This window comes from Malania oleifera, chromosome 5 (assembly GCF_029873635.1).
Source record: "Malania oleifera isolate guangnan ecotype guangnan chromosome 5, ASM2987363v1, whole genome shotgun sequence".
NCBI lineage: Eukaryota > Viridiplantae > Streptophyta > Magnoliopsida > Santalales > Ximeniaceae > Malania > Malania oleifera.
Window position 1 is genome coordinate 6554186 of NC_080421.1, and position 21513 is coordinate 6575698.

Sequence of the window (21513 nt, forward strand, 5' to 3'; positions counted from 1 at the left end):
TGTGTCAACTGTGTTTCTAAACTGAACTGTAATTTGTAAGTCATGGTGCTGGAAACTGTATAATCATGGTACTGAAAACTATATAATCATGGCATTCTGTAATTACTATAAAACATAAACACTGGCTGTATATTCTGTAAATCATATCCTGAAAATATTATAAAACATGTTTCTTTACTATACCCATATTCTCAAGCCACACAGAAATTTTAAACATATTATACATAAATGATAAACTGTATAAATTTCTATCGTAAATAATCATTGACTCACTCGAAAAATGAGTAGCTTGGAAGCTATCCTAAGTATAGGAGTTATGTCATGTAATATTAAGCCCAAGGGCTAGATCGTCTCCTCAGGGAATGCGTTTAATCTCTAATTTTACCTTCATCCAATCGAAAACAAAAATGCACTGAACTTGGTTCAGATTCATGGGTTTTCAAGATTGTTGAGATTCCTTTCGATAAATTAGACAAACACGCAAATTAAAACCCTAGACCTAGCATACATTAAAGTAAATAATAAATATAGAAACTCTAATCTACCTAAGGAACATCAAACACGCACTAATTAAAAATGACAACTTTTAATTAGGGTGGAACTCTCAAGTTGCTGTGATGTTCGGTTGCAGCAAGGCTCTCGGCTGGTAGCTGCTGCCATGGAATGACCTTGAGGAGCAGGGGAAGACTCTGCAGAGCCTAGCCAGAGGTTGGAACAGGGGCTGCTGCATGCTAGACCTGATGTGGCTGTGTAGAGGCACAACTGGTGCGGAGGAGCTGTGGAGGAAGGCTCAGTGGAGCTAGTTGTGCAGCAGCTGCTTGTGGAGTCTGGTGGCTGCCGGAGTTGCAGTAGGGACTTGAGAAAAATAGAGGAGGACTGAGGAAGTTTAGGGAGAATAGAGAGAGAGGAAGAGAGGGAGAGGAAGAGAATACGCAAGGTAAAGGGAAGGAGAAAGAGAGAGAAGGAGAGAGTGAGAAAGGAGAAAAGCTAAGGGAAAGAGAAGGGATAGGAGAAGAGAAGAAGAAGAGAAGAGAAAATAGGGGAGCCCCGCGGGCTGCCTGCGGGAAAGAAGAAGAAGAAGAAAATATAAAGGGGAGGGTGATGTGCTGCCCTAAGACCCGGATGGAAATAACCCGACCCAATTGGATCTGACCCGACTTGCATGGCCGGGTCACATCACATATCCTCATATATTTTTTTTCATTTTTTTTGTTCTCTGTTCATCACAAAATTTGACCCTTTTGGAGCCTGTTTCTCATAAAATTATAAACACAAAAGTTGTATATAATCCTTTCCTCTTTCTTTATAAATTTGAATCGTCTCAATCAGAGCTCGGACAGAAAAGTCGTGCACGAAATACGAACAAGTGTTAGTTTTGGTTCCCGGGACTTTTCCTGCGACAAAAAATTACTAAAAATTCATAAATTGTGCAATAAAACTCAAATATAATAAATTCAGAAATTTATTAAAATATTGTACATAATTGGACATTTAATTAAAAATATAAGCCATAAAGACCGGGTTAAAGTGCCCAATTACGCAGTTTTGAAGCATAATCACACCCCCCAACTAACGTTTTACAAGTCTCTAGCAAATGACGTGAATGAATTTTAGGGTAGTGCCTACAACTACAAATCCAATGCTCATGAAATCAATGCACATGCTACACAAGCATACCGTTTCACATACAAGAACATAACTGAATGTCACGTAGGCTTGTTCATATTCAGTACACACAACTCCAAAGCATGTCACTCATGCAAGTTTCATCATTTATATGTCATTTAAGAGCAGTACTCACATGAGGTTAATCAGTGGCACATTCAGAGTTAATGTTGTGATACCCCATGGATGAAAGACTTAAAAAGATTAGATGTTACTACCCATATCAACAAGGTGCACATTTCTTTTCGGGAGCTTTCTCATAAGAACTCCATAGTTAAGTGTGCTTGGCATGGAGCAATCTTGGGATGGGTGATCACCTGGGAAGTTTTCTGAGGAAGTGTGTGAGTGAGGACAAAACACACTGAAAAGGACATGTGTTGGTTCGTGGGGCCAGTTATTAGTTCGATAAGGCCCACCCCCCTTTTGTCTGATCCAGGTGGAGGAGGAGAGACACAGTGCTCCCTGGCAAACCCAAGTTAGGGTGTTACAAATGCAGTCATATAAGTTTGAGTATAAATAGGTAAACTCTCGAGGTGTGTGTGATGTGTGTGACTCAGTATATCTAGGATACCAGTGGAGACCTACAAAATGGTCGCTTTGACTCAGCCTAACTGGTATACCCTAAAAAACACTCAAAGAAAATGGATTCACTCATCATATGTGAGGAAGAGTGTCGCGATCAAACTTCTTATATACTAAAAGGAACAAAAGCTAGGTATACGGAGTGGACTAGTCTGAGAAGGATCTAGCCTATCTATGAGGTGTCGGGCCCTTCACCCTAGCATCTTCTCACCTACTCGCCATATCCAACTGAGACCACCTTAGATCAACTTATTCACAAACTTGTCGTGAGTACATCTGAGGCATTAACTGGTTGAAGCATCTCCATACGTGGAAAACATGTGTCGTGTCCTTGACTTTTTTGTGATATGTATGTGGATGAAGCATTAGTGTTTCATCTCATGCGCATGTGTATTTTTTATTCTTTCTTTTGTCTTTTCTTGATCAGTTAGGACAATCTTAACACTTTTTTTGTAATCTTCAAACAATCAATGGGAATTGAGCTCGAATAGTGGTCCATGAACTAAGTCTATCTCTAGAGGTGGCTCAGCCTTCACATTTTGAGTAGACTACAAGACTTAGGTTTCTATCTCCCCACTAGGTGTCACCTCTAGGCTAGAAAATCAAAACATAGACTAGTGAACAAAGGATATCCGGAAAAAAAAAAATTTGAGTTTTATGAACTCTGAGCTAACGTCAAAAACTCAAAAGAATGATAATTGGCTCAACAATACCGCACAAGGTGTCATAGTCGTCACGGGTGTTCTTTCAGTGCTCACAGGAAACCCTAAGTACAATGAATCATGTGAATGTGTTTATTCAGCCTTGTGAGATGCCGTGTCAATACAAGAAATTATATAACCAAATTAACACGAGTGTACTACCAATCAATTCTTCATGGAGTCATAAGATCGTATAAAGAGAAACTACGCATGATTGACTCAAGTGTGTCATTCTTAAATTATACGCGAGTATGTCAAGGGTATACACAGTGTTAAGCATGGCATAGTGCAGCGTAATTCCTCAGTGCTCCTCTTTCTTTATCTCTTTTTTTTTTTTTTTTTTTTTTTGATTTTTTTGATTTTTTTTTTTTTGATAATATAAACCCATATAAAAACCCGGTACGTGTACGTGCACAGTGTCACATGCAAATGCTCATCCCCTCCAACTAAAGTGGAACATTGTCTTCAATGTGAAAACATAGGGGAAATAGAAAAGACTGTGCACAGGAAAAGTAGGGATTACCTAAGTGGCGAAATAATGGAAAACAAAAATCGAACTACGAGAAAATGGACCTGAAAACTAACTAAAAATAAAATAAAAGGAGAATAAGGGGAAAAAAAAACATCACAATTGTCTGGCGGAGGTTCAGGAGGAATTTTGTATGGTGGCCGTAGGTCTATAAATTGCATCGGCGGGTCTCCAAATTTGATCCGCCACAATCGATCAGTCTTCATACCTGCACGAAATCAGCCTCAAATAAATCAATAGGCTTTAAAATACCAAACAATATGTGTGCAGGTCGACCCTCGCGTGTGGACAAGAAAGGGTCTTTATTCAACATTGTGTCCAGGAAATTTGCTGCTTTATGAACTAACGTTTGAGAGAAAGTTATTGGAACAAGTATTTGTAGTTCTTCAGAAGCATTAGCATTACAAGTTTTACCTGGTTCTTTGAAAATTAGATACTCACCAGACTGGTCACCCTCTTGATCGGGTGTACAAATCATCTCAGCACTGCAAGGGTCTGCCTCCACATTAGGCTGCTTAACATCTGATTCAGGCGAGAGTGACGGTTCCACGGTTTCTGAGCTCTGAGAGTGAGGTACCACAGGTTGGTACTCCGTATGAGTAGCAATCTTCGCATTATCCAACTGCTCCGCTTTTGGGTTCGCTTCTTTTGATGTTTCTTTGAATTCATCTATTTCAACGGTAACTTCCGGTGCTGGGGCAACTGAATGTCCGGCAATGAGCATCTCAGGTTGGGGGACTTCTTCCTCGCTTCTCGAGGTAGTGGCGATCTCTACTGTCTCAAGAGAAACATCGTGTATTTGTTGTTGTTGCCAGTACTCTTGAGAACTAGGCTGAGGTTTCGCGAGTGATTCCTCTTGTTCTAAGATGTCCAACTGCGTGCTCATCGCATTAATGGTGTCGCGTAATTCATTGAAGTCCTGGGTCTGCTGAGTATACTGATTGATCTGACTTTGCATGAACTGCTGAAGCAAGTTCGCCATCTGTGTCATGTTTTCCTTAAAAAGGTCTGACGGCGTACAACTCTGAGGGATCTGTTGTGGCTGGTATTGAGGCGGAGGATCATCTGGATAATATGTTGGCTCATATGCTTCTCTACCACTAATTGTGCTGATAGGGTGTGCAGTCATGGGTGCGTGATTGTATCGTGTGTTGCACTGTGGAACATTGTCAGTTAAGTAATCAAAGAATAATAATACCTGATCTGGATCCTCGCTGATGGGCTCTCCACTAGACATGGTCTGGACAAAATACTTGCAATCAGGGATAAAAGCAGTATAAAAACAATCAGCTAACCTCCATGAGTCAAACCCGTGATGTGGACAAGTACTTAGCAGATCCTTGAATCGCTCCCAGCAAGCCCGAAATGTCTCGCCATCATATTGCACAAAATTAAGAATCTGTTCTTGCAAAAATTGAGTTTTCTGTGAGGGACAAAACGCATGCAAAAATTCACGCTCCATATCAGACCAATTAGTGATAGAATGAGGTCTTAAGGAATGAAACCAAATCTGTGCCCTATCCTGCAAAGTAACAAGAAATAAATTCACTCGAATAGATTCATTAATTTTAGCATAAGAGAAAAACATGTTGCAGGTTAACTCAAACTCTACTAGGTGTTGATAGGGGCACTTAGATTCCATCCCGTAGAATTCGGGTAGCAATGACGTCCTCCCGCACTGCATCATGAAATTAAGCTCGTCATTAGGCAAAACAGTGGAAAAAGATGCAATGGCATATTCAAACTGCAAAAAGTCCATTATCATGCGCGGTGCAAGTGCAGCCATTTTTCAAAATCAATTTATTTATTTATTTTTGTTTTCTACTTCTTCTTTTTTTGTTTCTTTTTCATAAAACTAACTAAAATGATGGGAAAACGTTAATTTGAGACTAAGACCGACATTCCCTGGCAACAGTGCCAAAAACTTGACTCACTCGAAAAATGAGCAGCTCGGAAGCTATCACAAGTATAAGAGTTCTGTCGTGTAATAATAAGCCCAAGGGCTAGATTGTCTCCTCAGGGAATGCATTTAATCTCTAATTTTACGTTCGTCAAATCGAAAACAAAAATGCACTAAACTTGGTTCAGATTCAGGGTTTTTCAAGATTATTGAGATTCCTTTCAATAATTTAGACAAACACATGAATTAAAACCCTAGACCTAGCATGCATTAAAGTAAATAATAAATATAGAAACTCTAATCTACCTAAGGAACATCAAACACGCACTAATTAAAAATGACAACTTTGAACCCGGAATTAAAAATATGTAATGGAAACTCAACCAAATGCACATGCACGCAATAAAAACCGGACCTTTAACCAAAACAAGATCTTGAACCAAAATGCAAACACATTAAAACTCTAACGCTTGAACGAGTACGGAACACAGTAAAAATACGAGCTTTGATAAAACCGACACTAACTAAACCGACCTTCGACAAAAAAAAAAATTAAATCTTGGGAAAAACTTCAAACAAAACACTTTCTTTTTCCTTTTTTATTTTATTCTTTTTTTTTTCATTTTTATTTTAGAACTAACTCCGACCTAATTTAATTAAACAAATAATTTCAATAACAACTAAATAAAAACTAAATAACATGTAACAAAACGAAATAGCATGCAACTGAATACTAAAAACTAAATACTAAGTCCATCATTAAATAAGCCTTAAGTTCTTCCATAAAGCATAATATATATAAAAAAATTAACATGTAACTAATATAAAAACAGAAGAAAGAATAAGAAGAGAGAGAGAGAGAGAGAGAGAGAGAGAGAGAGAGAGAGAGCTGGGGAAGCTGGCTGTGTTGGTGGAACTCTCGGGTTGCTGTGATGTTCGGTTGCAGCAAGGCTCTCGGCTGGTAGCTGCTGCCATGGAATGACCTTGAGGAGCAGGGGAAGACTCTATAGAGGCTAGCTGGAGGTTGGAATAGGGGCTGCTACGTGCTAGACCTGATGTGGCTGTGCAGAGGCACAACTGGTGGGGAGGAGCTGTGGAGGAAGGCTCGGTGGAGTTGGTTGTGCAGCAGTTGTTTGTGGAGTCTGGTGGCTACCGGAGTTGCAGCAGGGACTTGAGAAAAATAGAGGAGGACTGAGGGAGTTTAGGGAGAACAGAGAGAGAGGAAGAGAGGGAGAGGAAGAGAATATGCAAGGTAAAGGGAAGGGGAAAGAGAGAGAAGGAGAGAGTGAGAAAGGAGAAAAGCTAAGGGAAAGAGAAGGGATAGGAGAAGAGAAGAGAAAACAGGGGAGCCCCGCGGGCTGACTGCGAGAAAGAAGAAGAAGAAGAAAATATAAAGGGGAGGGTGATGCGCAGCCCTAAGACCCGGATGGAATAACCTGACCCAATTGGATCTGACCCGGCTTGCATGGTCGGGTCACATCACATATCCTCACATATTTTTTTTCATTTTTTTTTGTTCTATGTTCATCGCCAAATTTGACCCTTTTGGAGCCGGTTTCTCACAAAACTCTAAACATGAAAGTTGTATCTAATCCTTTTTTATTTCTCCAAAAATTTGAATCATCTCAATTGGAGCTTGGAAGAAAAAGTTATGCATGAAATACAAACAGGTGTCAATTTTGGTTCCCGGGACTTTTCTTGCGACAAAAAATTATCAAAAATTCATAAATTGTGCAATAAACTCAAATATAATAAATTCAGTACTTTATTAAAATATTGGATGTAATTGGACATTTAATTAAAAATATAAGCCATAAAGACCGGGTTAAAGTGCCAAAGTACGCAGTTTTGACGTGTAATCAATCATATGATAAAAACGTATAGTTTATACTGAAACATAGTAAAATTGCCTAGCATAGCATATTTCCCTTACCTGATTCCTGCTAAAATACCCCTACTAAGACAGGTCCTACACCCGTAGGGTTTCCTACTTGACACCCTGAAAATAATTTTCGCCAGAACAAAATGTCACTATTTCTTGGCCTACATCATTTTCTACAACTATCAGAAGGGCAAAAACTGAATGAAAGACCTTACCCTGGTTTTGGGATGAATTCCAATTTCGTCCCACTGACAATCCGCTCTGGCAGACTTGCAGAGAACTCCGCCAGGAGCGTCGTGGTGGCCTCAGATCGTCGATCCGGCGACTAACGGGGCCTAAATCGAAGGAAGAAGAGGGAGGAGCCGTAGGGGTAGAGAGAGAGAGAGGATTTACAACAAATTTCTGCGATTAAAATCAGTTTACAACTATTTATATTGCGGGATTCATTGACGAGCCACGTCACCTCATCGACGAGTCCTGTAGAAACTTCGTCAACGAACCTACACCTTCATCGACGAATTTCAGACTTCTCTAAAATCCTACTCGGTATCTTCTCATCGACAAGATGGGACCTCATCGATGAGGCCTGGAAATTTCTTGAAATTATTATTAACTCCAAAGTGCGATGTCGTCGAAAGTCTACTGCTTTATTTAGTTCCTATTTCCATTTTCCTCCCTCCTTATTCTTAAAATACTATTATTCTTCGGGTTACTACACTGATGGACCTGAAAACAAAGGTTGTATAATAGGGTGAGACACCTCTCAGTAAGGAAGAAAGTGTTACAACAGTGTGTGACTGCATATATGCATATTTTCATACAAACTCATACGTTTGAAACATTTGTTTATAATACTGTAACAAATAACATTTATCTGCACATCAAGTATTTAAATCATGCATATGATTATTAGAACACCTCCAGCTTGATATGAAAATTTGTCGGTTTACCTCGTGGCACGGGTTGTGCACTAATTACCTCTGATAGTGTCCTGTTTGTGCAGACAAAGCCGAGCGTCTTTTATAGTCTGATCGCCCCTTGGTTTATTTTTACCAGTAGCTTACTAACTCCTCGCAGGTCGACCATCTAACATACCCATACTGATTTCTCATGTATGGTTGCACTATACTGCCAGCTTCGGTACCTAACCCTAGGAGTTTATTTCAACCCCCGAACTGGAGTATCTTTCAACCCGTTTTACTGAAGTTTCTTTCAACTTATTTTGGTCACAAGTTGTGGTTCTAGTATTATATATACAATTTATAGCAAAATATTGTAACCTGTGCAATTCCAGTATTTTTGCAAATTCAGATAATCACATCGGGTTCAAACCGGTGCCTATCCACTCAGTTTACCCCTTTTTGTTTACTAATACAACTCGGTGTATCACCGACCTTTGTTTTCCACATTCTCAGTATAACAAATTTGGAACTTCGTTCCCATATCTCATATATATGAAGTATAGAATGTTCATACATTTCCATTTCAATATATATCACACAAGTTTAATCCAAAACCCGCTAAATGATAAAAAATCCAGTAAACATCATTTAAATGGATAAGTAAAGGATTCAAGCATCTCCTACTACAGTATAAATGGAAATAAATGATTTTCGTAAAGTTTGGAGATCATACGCCGAAATCCTCGTTTTTACCAAAAATCGAAAAAATCGTAAAACCAACATTTCTACTCGGTAGAATTTAGCAAATAAGCATTTAAATCATACATATAAATATAAAATTGCTTTTTAGCGGTTTAGTTTTTCAAAAATGTTGTTGTAATAAATTTCCCCTTACCTTAAACTCGAAATAAAACTTTGTACAAAAATGACCCAAACCGACAACCCGGGATCCTCAAAACCTAAAAAACACAGAATATAATCTTACTATAATTTTGACTAGTATCCAAATATTCAATCAAAATTGAAATTATATCCTTACCCTGATTTTTGGGAAAACCCAAAAATCCTCAAAATAACGAGCCAATCCGCTAAAGTTGTAGAACTTCCTCCTCTGATTCCCGCATGAACTTCCTTTTTTAGAAACGGGCGTCAAACGGCGAAGATTCTTAGAGAGAGAGAGAAATTTCGTTGGTAGAGAGAGAGAGAGAGAGCTTTTTGGAAGAAACTTAGCTTCTAAGCAACCAAAATGGATATTTATAGGGCCTTTGACCAAGTCCAACTCATCGACTAGGCGACTTCTTTGTCGAAGAATCCGCCACACAGCTTTCGTTGACGAAACCATCCCCTCGTCGCCAAGCCCAAGTTCTGGATATTTCTCTGACCCGCTCGGTATTTGCTCATGGAAGAGGCTCTGAATTTCGTTGCAAGGCTCTGAAGGACTTCGTCAACAAACGCAACTCCTTCGTCGATGAACCCAGCTTATTTCGGGTTTGGGTCTCCACACTGGTGGTAGTAGTGCCTATGCCAGTGGAAATGAGGGTGTTGGGCCCTCAGGCGTTGCGAGTGGTGATTCAGATGCAGTTTTACGCACGTGGCACAGCAGGTTATGGCGAAAATTACCAGGAATTCCAAGGAGCTGGGTGGTTCATCTGCAAGCCACGACAGCTCGATCGAGAAATTCATTAAGATGAATCCTCTGGCTTTCTCAGAAGGAACTGATCCTGCTATCGCTGAAAATTGGGTGCAGGAGATTAAGAAAGTGTTTGCAGTGTTGTAGTGTTCAGAGGAGCAGAGGGTACTATTTGCTACATATAAATTGACTGGAGAGGCCGAGAGATGGTGGACGGTGGTGAAACTCCTAGAACAGCAGATGACAGTACCTGTGGAGATGACGTGGGAGCGATTTAAGGAGATATTCTTCGACAAGCATTTTTTGGCTTCGTTAAGGGAAGCCAAGATTGAGGAGTTCCTGAATTTGAAGCAAGGATAGCAGATCATACAGTAGTACATGGCGAGGTTCATCGAACTATCTCGCTTCGCACCATACATTATTCCAGATGAGGCGAAGAAGGTACGATAGTTTGAAAGAGGTATGAGGAGAGAAATATATAATCAGGTGTCGATATTGAAGTTGCGGGCTTTTGTTGAGTTTGTGGATAGGGCCACTATAGTAGAAATTGGAGGCGGTTGGAGGCTGAGGAGCAGAGGCAGAAGAAGAGGTCCACACCTTCTGGTTCCCAACAGGTAGTCGGCCGTAGTTCATGGAAGAGAGGCGGCTACTACAGAGACCAGAGGCAGGAGACAAAGAATCGTGATTTTCAGGGTATGCAGCCACTTCCAGCTTGCCCGACTTGTGGGAAGAGACACCTGGGGGAGTGTCGTGCCGGGCGAGGTATCTCCCACTGGTGCGGGGAGTCAGGGGATGTGATGAAGGATTGTCAGGCTCAGATTGGTGCTATAGTAACCGGGAAAAGATAAATTTTAAATAATAATAATAATAATAATAATAATAATAATAATAATAATAAAATAAAATAAAATAATTAAATTAACAAGTAAAATGAATAGTATGATAAGGAATATATATATAAGAGTAAGTTATTATGATATATATTACATATATATATATATATATATATATATATATATATATATATATAAAGTGTACAAGCTTTTTCAAGAAGCTTTACTTTAATTAGCAAGTTAATGTGATATTAATATATATATATATATACATATATATATAAAATTGTGCAAGCTTCTCCAAGAAGCTTGGTTTGATTTTGGTGTGTTCTCTCTCTCTCTCCTACGACTCTCTCTCTCTCTCTCTCTCTCTCTCTCTCTCTCTCTCTCTTTTTTTTCGATTTCGGACCATTTTTACGCCGGATTGACAAATCGAAGCCACCATGACGCTCCTGGCGAAGTTCTCTGCAAATCTGCCGGAGCGGATCGTTGGAGAAAGCAATTTGGAAATCATCCCTAAGTTGAGGTAAGGTTTTTTAAACCAAATTTGAAGTTGTGACAGTTGAGAAAAGTGTTATACGCGTTGAAATATTAAAGTTTAATATTGAGAGTTTTCGTTTCTAAGGGTGTTGACTGGGAAGTTGGGAATCATCCCTAAGTTTAGGTAAGACTTTTTAAGCTAAATTTGACTTAGTGGTAGTTATAGAAAATGTTGTACGTATGAAAATACTGAACTTTAATTCTACAAGTTTTCATTTTCAGGGTGTTGAGTTGAGAACCCTGCAGGTGTAGCAGAAATTTTCTTAGGGGATATATTTAGCATCTGATTTGCGGAAAATGTATATATATTTATATATATGTTTTATATTTGCAAAATACTGTGAAAATGATCGTATGATTGAATATGTGAAAATACGCTTGTGTGGCATGAGTATAAAATGTATGAAAAACTATTTTCTGGGAATGTGATCATGGCATGGGTTTTTATGAATGGAAAACCAGCATACGGGCCAAGATATTTTTATATGTAAATGTGATTTGCCGGCCTACGGGCCGTACTATGTGGATGAGATTTGTCAGCGTACGGGCTGTGCTATGTGATTTGCCGGCGTACGGGCCGATGATTTTCATGAAAAATGTATATGTGAAAAATGATATGATTGATTTGATAATTATTGATATGAGATATCCATGTATCTTGATTTTTAGTATATATATATGATATCAGAACCTGGTTGGCTTGGTCTAGGCTAGCACTTGCATGGTACCGTTGCTATGTGTCCATAGTCCTTGTGATCATGATATCTGTGTTAACGCCGCTCTACGGAGTGATGTGAGATTGGATGGTCGATGTGGTTATTTTCAAGAAGTGTGCTGTTATTGCCCCTGGTGTACAGACCAGTATGGGTAGACCCATCGGACCTACAGACTACTGTTTGACTTGGCAGTGGTCGGCCAACCAAATTCAGGTCTCGCCTTCAGGCCAACCAAATTCAGGTCTCGCCTTCAGGCCACACAACCTAGTTATGTGGAGGTAATACATGACAACAGCCAACTAACCTACTAAGATTGTTTTATGTTATTATTATTATGAGATGAGATATGTTATGAAAATGCAATATGTTCTTCCATGTTTTGATTTATACATATGTTTTCCCAGATTTGATAAACAGTACTGAATATGATATGTATGGTATATATAGAACACGGTATACTCATGTCGCCGCACACTAGTATTAGTTTATTTTCCCTTACTGAGAGGTATCTCACCCCTAAATTTCATGAACTTTTCAGGAGCCCCTGATAGGCGAGCGGGAAAAGCCTGGCTGACCTAGTGCTGGATATTTGCCCTTTTTGAAAGGTAAGATTCCTTTTGTAGGGACAGTTAGATTTTGTGAAAAATGTCGCTAGATATGATTTTTGGAATGTATATACTGGGATACAGTGATTATAGTAACACTGGTGTTGTAATACACATTGTGATGTATGATATGATGGTATGTATATGATTATACATTTTCTGCTGTGTAGGCTTCTGCTGTATGTTTTGATGTATCACTGGTACCCACAGGTCCAGGTGGATTGTGACCTGCTGAGCTGGAATGTGAGATGTGTGGCATTGATTTTATGATGATATTATTATAAAAAAAAATATGTGAAAAATGAGCAGGTCGTGACAGGTGCTGCTCCTATTCCTAGACTTACTCGAGGAGGCTATCAGGTGCCACGTGGAGGCCAGCAAAGGAACATAGCTCCAGCCAAGGCCTTTGCTCTGACACCAGGTGATGTTGAGGCAGCCGGCGATGTGGTGACCAGTACGGTTAATATGTTTTTATTTAAATTTATTGCACTATTTGACTCGGGGGCCACCCACTCGTTCGTGTCTTCGAGGTGTGTTAAATTATGTGGGGCAAACATGCAATCACTAGTATTGAATTATTAGTGGCTACACCGACCGAGTTAGCGGTGAGGTGTAGTAGGATGCTCTGTGGTTGTCCAGTTGATGTTCATGGGAGAATTTAATCTGCTGACTTAGTGGTGCTGGATATGCATGGGTTTGATATCATCTTTGGCATGGATTGGCTAGTAGTTAATTCTGCCGTTATAGATTGTCGTGCGAGAGAAGTGATATTTAAACCTCCAGGAAGACTAGAATTTAGATTTACAGGGTTACGAATGCAATCTCTACCTCATTTAGTTTCGGTTATTCAGGCGAGGAAACTACTCCAGAGTGGCTATTAGGGATTCGTGGCTTTTGTGAAGGAAATGTCAGAGAATGAATTGAAGCTTATCAATATGCTTGTGGTGAAAAAATTTATAGATATGTTTCCAGATGAATTACCAGGTCTGGCACCTGATTGTGAGGTAGATTTCCCTATTGATCTACTTCCAGGTACAACGCCGATCTCTAAAGCACCATATCGAATGGCGCTGGCAGAGTTGGCAGAATTAAAAGATCAGTTGCAGGATTTACTTGATAAGGGCTTCATACGACCTAGTGTATCTCCGTGGGGAGCTCTAGTATTATTTGTGAAGAAGAAGGACGGGTCTATGAGGATGTGCATAGATTACAAGAAGATTAATAAAGTTACCATCAAGAATAAGTATCCTCTACCCCATATCGATGACTTGTTTGATCAACTCCAGGGTCCACGAGTATATTCTAAAATCGACCTCAGGTCAGGCTACCATCAAGTAAAGGTAAGAGCAGAAGATGTATCAGGACCAGGTATGGGCATTACGAGTTCTTTGTTATGCCATTTCATACATATTTAGATCAGTTTGTTGTTATTTTTATTGATGATGTATTGGTCTATTCGAGGAGTTATGAGGAGCACAAGATACATTTGAGGCAGGTCTTACAGACACTCACGGAAAAGAAGTTGTATGCAAAGTTCAATAAATGTGAATTCTAACTCAAGAAAGTTGTGTTTTTGGCCATGTTATCTCAAGAGACGGAAATTCTGTGGATCCCAGTAAGATTGATGCAATAGTGAATTGGGCTAGACCGAGGAACGTCCAAGAGATTAGGAGTTTATTGGGGTGAGCTGGATATTATCGTCGTTTCATTGAGGGATTCTCATCTTTATCAGGGCCTTTGACGTGACTGACTAGGAAGAATGTCAGATTTGAATGGGATGACAGCTGTGAGTAGAGTTTTCAAGAATTGAAGCAGAGGCTAGTCACAGCTCCAGTACTGATCATCCCATCAGGGCGTGAGGGTTATGTCATTTACAGTGATGCGTCCTTGAAGGGACTTGACTGTGTATTGAAGCAACATGGTAGGGTGGTGGCATATGCTTCCATGCAGTTGAAAGAGTATGAGAAGATCTACCCTACCCATGATCTTGAATTGGATGCAGTGGTACCCGCATTGAAGATTTGGAGGCATTACCTATACGGCGAGCAGTGTAATATTTTCTCCGAACACAAGAGTTTGAAGTACTTTTTCACTCAAAAAGAATTGAATATGAGATAGAGAAGGTGGTTAAATTTAATTAAGGATTATGATTGTACTATCAGTTATCACCCAAGGAAAGCAAATGTGGTAGCCGGTACACTGAGCAGGAAGTCTGGGGAATCAGCGTTGGTGACTATGGGGATCTAGCATCCGATCATGATGGATCTAAAGAGACTCGGCATCAAATTGATCGAGAGTAATCCTCCAGCATGTATCGCTAGTTTAGTGGTACAACCTACTCTGCAAGAAAGGATTAAAGCTGCTCCGAAGGAAGACCCAGAATTAGCAGAGGTATTAGTCAGAGTGGAGACTGGTCAAGGAGAGGAATTCTGCATTTCAAATGACAGAGCTTTGCGGTTCCATTCCAGATTATGTGTTCTTACTGATTTCGACATCAGGAAGACTATTTTAGAGGAGGCTCACCGATCTTTGTATACAGTTCATCCCGGCAGTATGAAAATATATAGGGATCTGCGAGAGTTTTATTGGTGGAGTGGTATGAAGAGAGAGATTGTCAAGTATGTAGCGTAGTATCTGACATACCATCAGGTAAAAGCTGAGCACCAAAAGCCGGTGGGTCAGTTGCAGTCGCTATTTATCCCATAGTGGAAGTGGGATCATATATCTATGGATTTTGTCTTAGGGCTGTCGTCGACATCGCATGGCCAGAATACGATTTGAGTGATAGTAGATCGATTGACTAAGACTGCCTATTTCCTCCCTATTAAGATCAGCTACTCCCTCAACCGTTTGGCGGAGATTTACATTCAAGAGATAGTTCGTTCTCACGGGGTGGTAGTATCTATTGTGTCAGATCGAGACCCGCATTTTACGTCACGTTTCTGGAGAAGCTTGCAGGAAGCTTTAGGATCTCAGTTATTGTTTAGCATGACATTCCATCCTCAATCAGATGGGCAGACTGAGAGGACGATATAAATACTAAAAGATATGCTCCGAGCGTGCGTATTAGACTTTAGGGGTAGTTGGACTCAGTTCATGCCGCTAGTGGAGTTTGTGTATAATAACAGTTATCAGGCCAACATTGGCATGACACCATTTGAGGCTTTATATGGTAGGAGATGTCGATCTCCTTTGTATTGGGACGAGATGGGTGAGCGTCAAGTTGTGGGACCAGAGCTAGTGCAGCAAACATATGATAAGGTTTGGCTCATTAGAGATAGAATCACTGCAGCTTAAAGCCGACAAAAGAGTTATGCTGATAATCGCCGAAGGAATTTGGAATTCAATATTAGTGATCATGAATTTTTTAAGATAGCTCCATTAAAAGGAGCTATGAGATTTGGAAGAAATGGTAAACTTAGCCCTAGGTTTATCGGTTCGTTTGAGATTCTAGAGAAAATAGGGTCGATTGCCTACATGTTAGCTCTACCACCTATGTTATCCAAGATGCACGACGTATTCCATGTTTCCATGTTGAGGAAATATGTCCCAGACCCTTTTCATATTATCAGTTATGGTGAGTTACAGCTCAGCTATTCACTGGTTTATGAGGAGGTACCAATACAGATATTAGATAGAAGAGAACAGGAACTACGTAATAAAAAGATTCCTCTGGTAAAGGTTCTATGGAGGAATCATGAAATAAAAGAGACTTCTTAGGAGCTCAGGAACAGATCAAACAGAAAAAACTGTAGTTGTTCTATGAGGTTCAGTCATGATAAAAAAAAAATCTAAGTGATTGTATATATTTCTTTTGCAGGTACATGTAATAGTTTAGTTAGTAAATGGTATTTTAGTTTTGGGGAAAATTTTCTTTTAGTATATGTAGTCTCCCAAGACTCGGAATGTAACCACGGTATTCTTCCGCCATAAGTGAGGGTAAGTAATAAAATAATTAGACCATTTTGCCTTTAAGGGATGATGAGTTATATGAATAGCAAATTTCGAGAACAAAATTTTTTAAGGAGGGGGGAATGTAATGACCTGAAGAATAATGGTATTTAAATGATAAGAGAGAGGAAAATGGATATATATATATATAAATGGCAGTAGGCTTCGTCGACGAACGCGCCCTTTGGGCTCATCGACGAGGGTGTGTTTCGTCGACGAAAAGATACTGAGAGGATGTTTTGGGCGACTCTGAACTTCGTTGACAAGGGGAGGAGTTCGTTGATGAGTTGCCTTCTTGACCTCGTCGACGAGGTGATGTGGTTCGTTGACAAAGGCCATAGTATAAATAGCCCAAACCTCGAATTTTTACGTAGAAAATCAGAAAAATTCCCTCTCTCTCTCTCTCTCTCTCTCTCTCCTCTCTACGGTTTCTCTCTCCTCTCACTTCGATTTCGGCTACGACATCTGCCGGATCGACGATTTGAAGCCACCACGACACTCTTGAGGAATTTCTCTCCAAATCTATCGGAGCAGATCGTTGGTGGGGTAGAGTTGGAATTCATCCCTGGTTTAAGGTAAGGTTTTTTATGCAAAATTTGGTCTTTCCATAATTATAGGAAATGTTATTCACAAAGAAATACTGAAGTTTAATTCCGAGAGTTGTCATTTTTAGGGTGTTGAACAAAGAACCCTGCAAGTGTAGGACCGATGTATTTAGGGGGTTTCTTTCCAGTAATCAGGTAAGGGAATAAATTAAAGCAGTTATTTTCCATGCAAATAATTATTATTTATTAGTAAGTTAATTTTCAGGAAAGCATGTATTATATTTGTATAATATTGAGAAAATGCATATTTGGGGAAAATACTGTTATTATGTTGAAATGTATATATATGTATGAAATGCCAGAAATTATGATTTTAGAATATAATGTATGGCTTTATACAACAATGTGTGGCATGAATATTATTTTACGTGAGAAGTATTATGATATGAAAATTTTATGAATAAAGTATGTTTTCAGGAATTGTGAAATAATGCAGTACATTATGGTTTTAAAATACATAATAAATGATTTATTTATTCAGAATGATATTTATGAAATGTTTGGCGCAAGGCCGTGTATGATGTATGATTTCGGCGCAAGGTCGTATGTATATGTATGATTTTGGCACAAGGCCACAGATATGAAAGTAATCTACGCAAGGTCGTATGTATTATGCTATTACAAGAAAAGGTATCAATCTATTTACGTTAAACAATATATTATTATGTATTATATGTTATCAAAATTCGGATGTTAGTTTAGTTCAATTATAGGAGCACGGTACCGTTACTATACAAATAAGATATTATGTTCAGACTTGTGCTAACCGCCTCATAAGGGGGTGGGAGATGGATAGTCAATGTGACTTTCAATGTAGAGTTGTAGACGTCCACCTGGCAGTTCGGACCAGGGTGTGGCGGTCCCATCATACTTACAGACATTTTTGACTCGGCAGTGGTTAGCCAGCCATTGTCGGGTCCCACCTTTGGGCTACATAACCCGTCATGGGGGGTAATACATGACATCAACTAGCTATACATCTTGGGTAAATTTTCAGTATTATCAGTTATATCAGACATTTCATGTTCAGTATGAATTATTAGAAATTATGAAAGTATATGATTAATCAAATACGATATGATGAATGTTTTCAAGCATATGAAATGTACTGTATATGTATTATAACATTAAATATTCATGTTGTCACACAACTGTATTTAGTTTATTTTCCCTTACTAAGAAGTGTCTCACCCCCAAACTCAAATAATTTTCAGGAAACCCAGAAAGATTGGCGGATCGAGGCCGCCGTTGAGATAGTGTGGTACTACCCTGCTAGGAGGGTAAGTTTTGAACTAGGATCAGGAGATTTTGATGTGAGATCCTAAAGATACTTTTTGTATTTTTGGGAGATTGTATATAAACACCATGTTTTTGGATTACAGTTAACTATAGTATTATGTACTTTGTGATTATGAGAATGATGATTTACGTTTACTGCTACCTAGGTTCCGCTGTGTATGACAGGTGTCCCCGTTACCCACAGGTTCGGGTTGACTTTATTATTAAATATGTTTTATTATATGATAAGATAAGTAGGTCGTTACAGAAAGTGGCATGTTGCACCCTCTGCTCATTGGTGCAATGTAAAATAGCCAGAAGCTCTTCAATTTCCTGAACCTAATCTTCAGCCGCAATTGGGTCTGCTTATTCTGCAAATGTCGGCGAACTTATACGGGTGAATTGCTCGATAGTGCAGCCCCGATCTACCTACGGGTGATTCTGTCCTCTAGGTCCCATCAAATTTCCTTCCTAACTTTCCGGACTAAACCTCGCAGCACCGCCAAGGTATCTACATCCTCCTCGCTAGAAGTATCCGCATTATTATTACCTTCGAAGTCTACGCTTTTATCCTTGGGATCCATCCTGAAAATAAAGCAAAGAATAGTTTCTTAGAATCCTATTTCTGGGACTCGACCAGTATAACAAATTAGGTAAAACTATAGAATTCCCTACATTCTCGTACTAAAATACTTAGACTTCCCTAATGCACTTTTCTCACACAAATAAATCATCTTACCTATAACTCCCCAATCCAAGGGTCAGCCTTACCGCTTAGAAACAAAACCGTCGATGGTTTGCCATGATTTTTATGAGACTGTCACCTCAGGAAAACCACAAAAGACCGTCCATGGAATTTTTTCTCTAGGCTACAAAACAAACCCCAACATTTCAAGTACTCTGATCCACTATCCACCCTATACCTGACCCACTTTACCTTACCTAGGCTACCCCTTTTCTACTCTTACCACAACTCATTCCTATACTCTGGTAGTATAATTCCTCTAGAGTTTGCAAAACCTAATAACCTAGGCTTTAATACCACAATTGTAGCGCCCCGAACCTAGTGGGGCCTAGAGTGCTAATATTCCATAAATAACCCAATAATGCTCTGATACCACAATTGTAGCGCTCCGAACCCAGTGGGGTCCAAAGTAATACCATGCCATAATTAATTAAACAAATAAATAGTGGAAACAAAATATACTTTTACAACCATACATACCAGAGTACTACCTCTCAACCTTAATATCAACATCTTCCCAAAAACATATTACAACCCTGAATAACCAAAACAACCAGATATAAACAAAATATTGTCCCAACACTACTCATTGTTAGCTAGCTCGTCTAGGTCCCGCCCTGAAGCTCCTAAACTTAGTTTCCTGAAGGTCCTAAAAAAATTGTATATTTTATGGGGTGAGACACTTCTCAGTAAGACGGAATAAACTATTGTCAGTGTGTGACTAACAAGAGTTTTAGTGAAATCAAATACCTCACTTAATTTACTTTATCTCGAAAATATGATATTTGTACAACATAACTCACACCTATATAGTTGAAAATACACATTTCTTTCAAAATATAAAACAGTTCGTTTAAATTTCTCATTTACATAAATTCACATATATGCATAGAAGAAATCCCTTTTTGGACATGCAACATCATCATGTATAAAACTCCCATGATCAGATTGTGCAGTCCGAAGACTGGTCTTAGCCCTAGCTGGCCTACCACCAGGCTAAGTCAAACCTCATGTTTGTAAGTCTGATTTGCCTACCTAGCCTGGTCTAGACTCCAGGGGGTACATAACCCTTCCGTAGCCAAATCGAATTTTCAATACCAACACTTCTATCCAGAACAGTGTGGTTGCACTATCTCAAATACTAGTTACAGTATCGTGCTCTTATCATAACTAATTCTCAGGGTTCTTAAGCCATATAATGCAATTTAAGTAATAAAACTGTAATAAAATTCTCATTTTCGTATTTCACTATAATTGTCAAATCAAACCCGACACTCAGCCGTCATATCAAACCTGACTCTCAGCCATCATACAAAGCCAGCTCTCAGCTGTCATATCAAACTTGGCTCTTAGCTGTTATATCTCATTTCACAAAATCCACCACATTTCTAATATTTCTATCAAATAGTCAAAATCACATTTTTACGATAATACCACAAAAATACTCAAATTCAATTATGCAGTAAAATATAATTAAATCTCATGCTACACGATTTATTCAATAATTATAATTATATAAACTACTGAAAAACATGTCATTTTATACCCAATATCAGTTTTACCGAAAATACCAGTTTAATTATCTCCACCATTTATTTAACTCAAAATATGTATTTAAAGGAAAAACAAAGATAACTAACCGTACTCACTTTAATTCTTTACAAAATACGTATAATAAATCAAACCAAAAATTTTAACCAGTCAAATCATTCAAAAAATCTACTACAATAATCTAGAAAGCAAGTACTTTAATTTAATCGGTTCAATTTTAAAATAACAATTATTATAAAATCCCTAGGCTCACAAACACCAATTTAATTAACTCATAATAATAATAATAATAATAATTATAATAATAATAATAATAATAATCCAAAATCCAATTTTCATATGTTAGAATATTCAGAAAAATGAGTATATAATTCCTATAATCTCATATTACAATTTGATCGGTTAAATTATAAAAAAATTTTACATAATTTATTTTCCTTACCTTATCTCAGGAGTGGTGCCTATGACGCCCTAACGACAAAATCACTTTTGTTAAAACGTTGGTAACTGGAAATAGAACGCAGGGGTATTTTTCGTTTTTCGATTGGCGCACTTTTAGCCGAGAAAATTGATGAGAGAGAGAGGGAAGGTGAGGAGAGAGAGAGAGAGAGGCGAGAGAGAGACGTACTTGCAGAGGATGATGTTTTGACTTTGTTTTGGACTGATCACCTAGGCTTAGTCTAGCCTTCGAGTTGCACAACCCGTGCCATGGGGGAAGTAAATGACGTTAGTCACAGAGAGTTTTCTTATATGCATATCTGTTAATTTACGTAAACGAGGTTAATTATTAACATAATCCCGAGGGCTTGCTGAGTAAGTGAGTGCCCTGGTAGTTGTAATGGTACTAGAGCAAAGGGAAGGAACCTGTATGTGCGTGTAATCTTCCTTATCCTCGAAA